We start from the raw sequence: 9,706 nt of genomic DNA on the forward strand, positions 1-9,706 counted from the left end.
CACGCGTTCGCGTGGTAGGGCTTGTGCTTCTAGCATGGTTCCAGCCCAGCTCCATCATAACTCTCTGCCACACACCTTTTTACGTCGATTTTACAGGGCACGCGTTCGTGTGGGTGACACGGACGCGTGGGGAGGCTATTTCGCAAACGACGTGGACGCATCATTGATGCGGTCGCGTGGGCATGCTTGTGCCTAAGGCACGCCTCCAACCACGCTCTCGCGTGACTTTCTGTTCGATACTCTTTTCTTTCCAACGCACCTGTGACGCGGACGCGTCAGCGATGCTTACACGTCGCGTGCATTTTTTTAATGCAAAAAAATGCAGAATGCAGAATGCAGATGCTTATGCAAAATTTATGAATGACCACTAATAAAAATGAAAATAAAATAAAATAAAATTAAGAATAAAAATGAAAGATCATACCATGGTGGGTTGTCTCCCACCTATCACTTTTAGTTAAAGTCCATAAGTTGGATATTTGGGGAGTCCTTTGTTATGGTGGTTTATGCTTGAACTCATCCAGGAATCTCCACCAATGTTTGTAATTCCAATGGCCTCCAGGATCCCAAACTAGGCATAGAAAGCCTTCAAGCAAGTTAAAGCACGTGACAAGGTCCCAAGAGTGTTGATTGGTAGAATGAATTCCAGGGTCCCAAACCTTGCTTTTGCACCCGTTTTCTTGTTGATCATCACGATTCCATCCGGGTGGTAAGCAATCTGAATTCTCTACGGAGTACCAAACTTTTCTTTTAGATCTAACCAAATTATCACCAGTTGAGCCCTTACATCTAGCCCTTGAAATATCAACTTTGATGAGCCTTGATTTGTAATTCCAACCACTAAATAGTTTCCTCTTACGCTTTATGCCACAAAGCTTCCTGAGTTGGCCGTCCGTTTCAAGAATACTATACTCAAGTGGGATAGGAAGATGAACAGAGATAAGTTTTACCCACTCAAGTGAAGGAGTAGACGATAACCTAGGTGGAGAAGTCTCCAACGTTCTTGACAAAGCGTACTCAACTCCCGTCCGCCATTTTCTAAGGATTTTCGCTTCCACATTATTCTCAGACTCAATCAGAGAAGAGTCTTCATATTCAAGGAGTTTAATTGCGGATGTAGATTTATCACTAGGAGGACTTGATGCATGATTCTCATCACCAAGGGAGCTTACTTCTTGATCTATCCCATCCAAGTCTTCATAAGGAATATGCCATGGGGGTTGTGCACTGGCCTTCTAGACATCAATTTTAATCTTATTGGAGGGGTACTCTACAATTCTAGATTCCCATGGAGGTTCAGCATCTCCTAAATCCTCAACCACTTCTTCCTCTGCAACTGTTATGGCTTCCTCCACTTTTTCCAATACAAAGTCATGTTCCTCATTGTCCACCGGAGTTTCCAGTGTTTCCTTCATGCTACGCTCTTCTTTTGATTCTCCACATGTAGCCATGGGAGTACTTTGAGTGCTCAGATGTTGGGAAGCTAATCGATTAATTACCTCGGTAAAGGCAGTTGTGAATTCTAGTACTCCCCGTTTCATCTCTCTTTGCCCTTGAAGAAGAACACCAATAGTATCATGCATTGATGGTTGAGGTGGATGTGAGGGCTCGTTGTTTAGGAGGAAAGGTTCATGATAAAAGGGTGGTTCATCACTCTCCCTCTTTTCCACTTGTTGCACAGCACACTTTAATTCCTTGTTCTCAAGTTGAGATTCTTTAGCCATGAAAGCTTCGGGTGCCATTCGGTTTACCGCTCGGTCCAACTGATGCAGGGTTGCTTGAAATTAATCTATCGTTTTCTTGAGACGATCCCTTGACTCTTGTTCTGCTCGGATATCATAAGTAGAATCATAAGGCTCTTGGATTGATGGATATGGATGTAGTGTATATGGAGGTGGTGGTCCTTGGGAGTAACTGGGTTGGAATTGGGGTGGATATGTGTATGGCTCATATGGCTCATAGGGTGGTTGATATGGTGGATAAGGGTTAGAATCATGTGATGGTGTTTGGTAGTAGGGGGCTTGTGAGTATGGTGGTCCAGAGTTGTGTTGAGGAGGTAGTTCATAAGCATATGGTGGGCCTTGTTGGTAACTACAAGGGGGTCCACCATATTCATCATCTTGGTACGCTCCCTGGAATGGCTCTTGACCATAGTAATTTGGTGGAGGTTGGTTATAACGCATTGGAGGGGGTTGTTGCCAAGAGGGTTGATCAAATCCTTGTGGCTCCTCCCATCTTTGATTCTTCTAACCTTGATGCCTATTTTCATTATAGTTTCCATTCCTTACAACAACATTGGAACCAAACTCAAAGCGACGGGGGTGAGAACTCATAATAGCTAATAAAAATTAAAAACGAAAATAAAAGCAAATAAACAAGCAAAAAAATATTGACAAAAACCAATAATAAGGCACACGTTTGCAATTCTCCAGCAACGGCGCCATTTTGAGGAACGGATTTTCTATCGGTAAAGAGATTTTATAAAAATATAATCGCGTTGTAAGTATAGCTTCTAAACCAACAGAGAATCCTTTCATACAAAAGTTTGGTTGTCACAAGTAACAAAACCCAATAAAATTTATAATCGAAGTATTTAAACCTCGGGACGTCTTCTTAAGGAATTGCAGGGAGGTATGATTTATTATTGGTTATGTAAAAAGATATGTTTTTGGGTTTTTGAAATAGGGAACAAGTAATTTAAATGACAAGAAAAATAAATTAATAATAATAAAATCTCTTGGCAAGGTATAAGAAATTGATGTCCTATCCTAGTTATCCTTATCAGGTGTGATGAGAATTGGATTCTGCTCCCATTTTAATTAACCCTTGCTAAACAAAGGAGAGTCAAGTGGACAAATTAATTTGATCCTCAAGTCCTAGTCAACTCCTATGGAAAGACTAGAGTTATTGGAGTACAAATTAACCAGCAGAGAATTTCAATTTCAATCAACAGTTGAGTTTAATAACTCAAGTGTTATTAATTACTTAACCAAAGCCAAAAAGAGAAAATATCTTAAATTAAATTAAAAGTATTCATAAATTAAATAAAGCAAAATTAAATCTGAAATACCTCAATTTATATTAATTAAGAAAATCCTAACATGAATGGTTCATAAGCCAAATTGAAAAGGTAAATGACAATTAAAGTAATAGAATCAATAATGGTAGAAAATAAATTAAAGGAAAAATTGAACTTGTGATGAAGAGAAGTAGCCTAAACATAATAGAAATCCTAAATCATAATCCTAATCATAAATCCTAAGAGAGATGAGAGAACCTCTCTCTCTCTAAAACTACATCTAAAACCTAAAATTGTGAATTATGATTTAATGATTATGAATGAATGGATTTTCTCACTTTATAGCCTCTAATCTGTGTTTTCTGGGCCGAAAACTGGGTCAAAAACAGCCCAAAAATCGCTGGGAGCGAAATCTGCCATGCTGATTTTCGTCACTGAGATGCGTCCGCGTGGAGCACGCGTTCGCATCGCCTATCTGTACGGCCACTATGACAAATTATATATCAAATCGAAGTCCCAGACGTTAGCTTTCCAATTCAGCTAGAACTGCATCATTTGGACCTTTGTAGCTCAAGTTATGACCATTTGAGTGCAAAGAGGTCAGGATGGACAGCTTAGCAATTTCTTCAACTTCTTGTATTCCTTCCATTTTTGCATGCTTCCTTTCCATTCTCTAAGCCATTCCTACCCTATAAACTCTAAAAATACTTAACACACGTATCAAGATATCAAATGGTAATAAGAGAGGATTTAAACATAGAAAAATAAAAGCCAAAGAAGCATGTTTTCAATCATAGTACAGAATCAGGAAGGAAAACGTAAAACCATGCAAATAGTATGAATAAGTGGGTAAAGAGTTGATAAAAACCACTCAATTAAGCACAAGATAAACCATAAAATAGTGGTTTATCAGTGTGCGTACGCACAAGGGAGTTTTACAAGTCGTGCATACGCACGATAGTGTGCACACACACAAGCTGGGAATTGCTTCAGGTGCTTGAATACGTACAAGGGTGATATGTACGTACAAGTCCTATTTTCAAAATTAAACTCTATTTTTAACTGTTTGACTTTTTTGGGAAGCTTTTAAACGTTTTTGTAACCCCTAATTAAGGTTTGATACCTAGTTTTTGGGATCCGAAATGAGTAGGAGTATATGGAATTGATTAAAGTTAAGTATTCCTAGATAAATGCTTGGTTAAACCGGATGACTCGGTTGCGAAGATGGTGGTTTGTTCCACCCACGGTGAGGACAGTAGTATTATCCCGCTCACGAGTTAATGGAGTTGAAAATTGATGAAAGATAGAGATTAATGAACCTAAACTTGATAAATTGATAATGAATTGAGGAGGTTAAGGATTCCCACCAGATTATACAATTATATATATGTGAATGGGGATTATGACGAGATTATGATTGAAAAGTGTGACGGACACTATATCCTAAGAGTGTGGCGGACACTATATCCCAAAATAAATAGGCGAGTTGAGGTTGAAGATTCACTCTCTCGTGTTGTGATTATAAGTGAGAAGGCATTATGCTATTTGATCTAATTGCTCTATCCGTTCTCTCTATTTGCGTATTCTTTATATTGTTTTGTATGTGTTTGAATAACTGAGAGATTTCTTATGCTGGACTTGGTGGTACTGAGGTTTGTTCCTGATGTAATGATTGCAGGTTTGTGGAAAATCTAGTTTTGATTAATTTGGTCCAGAGGCCGTGACTGGTTGGGCCGGAGGCCATGACTTGGTAAGTTGGTAAAGGTTAATACGTGCTTTAACTTGTGGTGGTTTATGTGTTTATTATTTTTTTTTGGGTCGAAAGCCGTGATTGGTTAGGTGATGGGCCAGAGGCCGTGAGTGAATTATGTTTAAGGTAGGAAAAAGTAAGAAAAACTTATTTATGAGCTAAAAATGTAGTTTAATCATACTGAGAAAATTAACCTAATGTCAAACTAAAGTAACATAAAATTAATACAAAATATATGTAGCTACTATATTAATATATAATAATATCCAAAAATATATGGTAACTATAAAGCATACATGAAGATTCCCTTTTTAAAGACCAAAATATGTACCAATGCTATGAACAACTCAACTAATCGTGTACTGAAAAATAGGCAATTAAGTGATGGAAACAGCTAATAATCCAATTAAAATAGTTCAACTCACACAAATAATTTCACTGTCAACTCCGCTAGGTAACCAACAACGATCTAGCCAACTCCTGCTAACTCCTGTTGGGTTGAATCCCAAAATAATTAAAAAAAAAAAAAAAACCCTTTTTCCCTTTCTGACCCTAATTCAAAGTTAGCTTTAACCTTTTCACCTACCCCTTTTCACCACCACCCATGTTCTTCTTCTCACCTCCATCAACAGCAGTAGCTTTAATGCTCAGCCTCTTTCACCCGCCATCTCTGTCACCGTTGATGGGTCTCCTCGGCGCCACCTTCGCTTGCCAACTATGCAGCTCGAGTTGCTCCCCCACCCGCTAGGATGCCATTGTCTTCAACAACACAACCCCACTGCTGCTACTTCTCACGGAGGTCGACGCCGTTGAAGCGCTGCTGATGCTGGTTCTCACAGAGATTGACGTCACCGCGGGAGTCCTTTTCGTCTGAACGGATCGATGACGCACCGCCTCCTCCAGGCCGCAACAACAACCGCTTCTGTGTCCACGTTGCCCCATTGCATCTCACCGCCAACTATCGCAATCATCATGGTGTCTCTAATTGGTTAGTATATTAGGGTTTTAAGTAACAGTAGATGTTTTGACTTTATTTCAGGGTTCAGATTCTTGGTATTCGTGGTTCTTATGTGATGCTCTTATGATTTTTGTTAGATTAATGAATTTTTTGTTTTAATTATTGGATGTTTCTTTTGGGGTAGTTTGATATAATTTCCTTGTAAGCTTTTTCTGAATTGCAGTTCATTGAGCTCCTTTAGTTCATGCTTGTCTTAATAGGAATATAATGGTGTATATATTGATTTTAAGGCTGAATTTTGATTTTGGATTTTCATGCCATGTAATTTCATTTAATTTCTATTTGCCACTATGTGTTTGTACTTGGTTATATGTATGTTTGGTGTAACTTTTCTATTTTTAGCTATATGCTATAATGAGTTTATTGGCTTTTTATTGGTTATATGCTACAATGAAAACACCATAGAATTGAATTTACCAAAAATCAATCATTGCTAAACACCAATTCACTATGATAAAATATTGAATTAGTCATGAATGGCTAGTCTTTGTTTATAACTATGGTAAATTTCTTTTATTGTTGATTTAGGAGCAAAGTAGGAACTTGTAAATGGTTGATCACATGGGGTTGACATGAATTCCTAAGAGAAGGCTTGTTCTAATTTTCCAGGAGATGCACAGATGGAGAAGAATAAAAGATTGTGCAGTATATAGAGAAAGACTTAATAGGACCCTTGCTTCACCTGATCTTACAAATGATGAGATGCTCAAAAAACTTTTCGAAAGCCAACTTGTATATTCTTCGGAACAAGAAATAGAATGTCATAACGTTCCCTTGTGTCCTTTGAATTCATTTAGGCAGAAACGGTACTAGCTTGGTGGAGCCATTATTTTTAGTTAAATTATTCTTTTATAGTTTCTTAAAATGCTTTGTTTGATTAATTATCATACAAGGAGAAGTTGTTAGAAATGAAGGTGGTAGAGGTATCTAATTTTCTTGATATGTTAAGGAGTGCTTCTTCAGATGATATCTTTTTGCTTTTGTTAAACACTTGTTTTGTTTTAACCGGTTAATATTTGAATGTTCTTTAATAGATGTGTCTTCTATTTAAAACTTGTTTGGATGTGTCTTTAATGAATGTGTTTTCTATTGGAAGTATCTTTAATGGATGTGTCTTCTGTTTAACACTTACTTGAATGTGTTTTTAATGTATGTGTCCTTTGTTTAGAACTTCAATGTTGCTTTTTGAAACTTGTGGACTTTCTTTTGGTTAAGACCCAATTTTTTCTTCTTTGTTGGACTTATTAGTGTGTATCTCTATTGAGACTCTTGTGAAATTTTTTCAGTGTGGATGTGTCTTCTCTATTAAGACATTGATGTGTTATTTTGCATTTGTTAAACACTTGTTTTGTTTTAACTAAATAATGCTTGGATGTGTCTTTAATGCTTAGAAGTGTCTTTAATTATAAGAGAGAAAAATTGCGACTGCTCACACTAAGTATGAGAAGTTGGAAGAGGAGATAAAGAAAGTTACGACAAACTTGGTCTCTCAAGCAGGTCAGATAGAGGAACTGAAACTCCAGGGAGCGTGATCAAGAAGTTGTTAGCAAGAAATCACAAGCAAATTCATATATTTCCATACAATCATTGATGAAGGAAAACTAAAATGTCGCACACCCATACCCTAAACAAGTAAACTAATCCACCAAAATAAAAGTAACACAAATTAAAAAATAGAACAACTAGAATAACTCTCTAGGAAGTTGGTTTATCTTGGTGCCTATGTCACAATGTAAAAGCTTAATATAATTCTTATGCCCTGCATATGTCCTCAACCAGTGAAAAGCTATGGTGCTCTCAATAGATGAACCATAACAAAAATAAGAATCCAAAAAATAAAATTATTGGTAATGAGTATATGAACCATAAAAAAAAATAAGAAGCCACATAAGCTTTCCTTTCTTTTTTTTTAAGGAAAAGAACAAGGCCAATGAAAAGCTATGGTGCTTTCAATAGATAAACTATAACAAAAATAAGAATAAAAAAATAAAATTGTTGGTAATGAGTATATGAACCATAACAAAAATAAGAAGCCACATAAGCTTTCCTTTCTTTTCTTTTTTTTTTTTTAAGGAATAGAAAAAGATCATAGTATGTAAAAAAATAAAACATAGAGCAGTAGCTTAGAAATCTTAGGCAGCTGGACTATTAATGAATCTTGTGTAAAATTCGGTCAAACTGTAATTAATTAAGAAATAAATTAAATGTAAGCGAAAATAGTTATAAAATTTAATAATCATAACTATACAATTTAAATATGATATTTGGACTCAGTAGATTTTTCTGAGTTGAAAAACATAGTTTTTTACAAAAAAAAATGCGCACTAAAAATTTGACCGGTAGTACCAGTTGAAATCTATCCGATACTGTAGTTGATAAAATTAATTATGGGAGAGAAAAGTTAATAAACTATAAGTTATGATTTGAGAAGGTAAACATATTTAAAACGTGAGTGAAAATGCTAATCTTAAAGGTTTTGGCCCAAGATTGGGTCAACAGGCTAAACCGAGTGAACTGGGCCCAAGTGGCCCAAGTCCACACTATATAAACTCTATTTCAGCACATAACAAACCCTTCTTCCCCATCTTGAGAGTGAGACACGGATTGAGAGACAAGAGAGGTGAGAAACTCTTTTCACTATTCATCATCTCTTTAAAACCACCATAACTTCCTCTCCGGTGCTCCAATTGACGAGCCGTTTGCAGTCACGTGTCACTCTTTTCACCCTCTTCGATTCTATCTAGGTATTATATTGAGTATTTCGTTGTTCTCTGTCCAGTTTCATTTTTTATCTGATTTTGTGTTTTGGTTTGGGTTTTGAGAAAATCTTGTGATTTTTGTTGTTTAGGGATGCTCTAGTATATTATGGATGAGTTTCATCAACTATTTCCATGGGTAAAGGTAAAATATCCTCAAACCCTTGTGATTTATGAGATTTTATAAACCCTAGATTAATGAATATGTGAAATTGGTTTTGTTAGTGTTGTTGGCTGAATTTGGCACACTTTGAGGACTTGAATGTGCTTGTTGAACTTTTGGGGTGAGCCTTGGAGTGGAGAATTCAAGAGTTGGGTGTGAACCGTCGTCATTAAAGGTATGGTTTAAGTTTTATTTAAATACCATACGGTGTGATGAGAATTTTTAGGTTAGATGCCCTTAGGATTAGGTTTGGATTGTGTATTTGGATGTATTTAATATGTGTAGATGATATATTGTGGTAATTAATGATTGGAATGTGGATTGTGTGATTTGGTACAATTGGTGTGTTGTGAAAAGTGATGATTTGGATGATGATTATGTATTTATGAATTATATATTGAATTGGTGAATTTGGGCCGGAGGCCAGAAAAAGGTAAGAAAGGTAAGTGATGGTTGAATTGAGTGATAATGCTTGAGATTGAATGGAATTTGATAATGATTGTGTGGAAAGTTGGAATGAACACTAGATATTAGCGAATTGAGGTTTGAGATGTTAAATGGATGAAAATTGAGTTGAATTAAGTAAATGAAGTAGGTTTGAATTTGGTTAAGTGTAAGTATGTGATTCGAGTTGGTTTAAGGACCTTTTGATGTGTTAAAACTAATTTGGCTTGTGAATTCTTGGAAAATTCGTAAATTCTACTTTTTTTGTAAAAACTAATTTTTGGCCAACTTCGGCGAGCTATAATTCGGTCCTCAGAATTGAAAATTTTACAAAGATTTTTATGAAAATTCATGTATCGATCTTTCCAACGGTCCAAGAATGGTTGAAAAATGAATTTTATGGAATAAGTTATGAGATTTCAAAGTTTGTGTTAAAAATTAAGTTTTCTGCACTAAACAGCTTTTCTAAAAACTGATAAACTCGTATACGCGGAGGTGCCACGTGACTCGGGTATTGGGCTCTGCCCAGTACTCTCGCATATGAGCACCGTCAGAG

Source organism: Arachis ipaensis, chromosome B01 (assembly GCF_000816755.2).
Source record: "Arachis ipaensis cultivar K30076 chromosome B01, Araip1.1, whole genome shotgun sequence".
Classification (NCBI taxonomy): domain Eukaryota; kingdom Viridiplantae; phylum Streptophyta; class Magnoliopsida; order Fabales; family Fabaceae; genus Arachis; species Arachis ipaensis.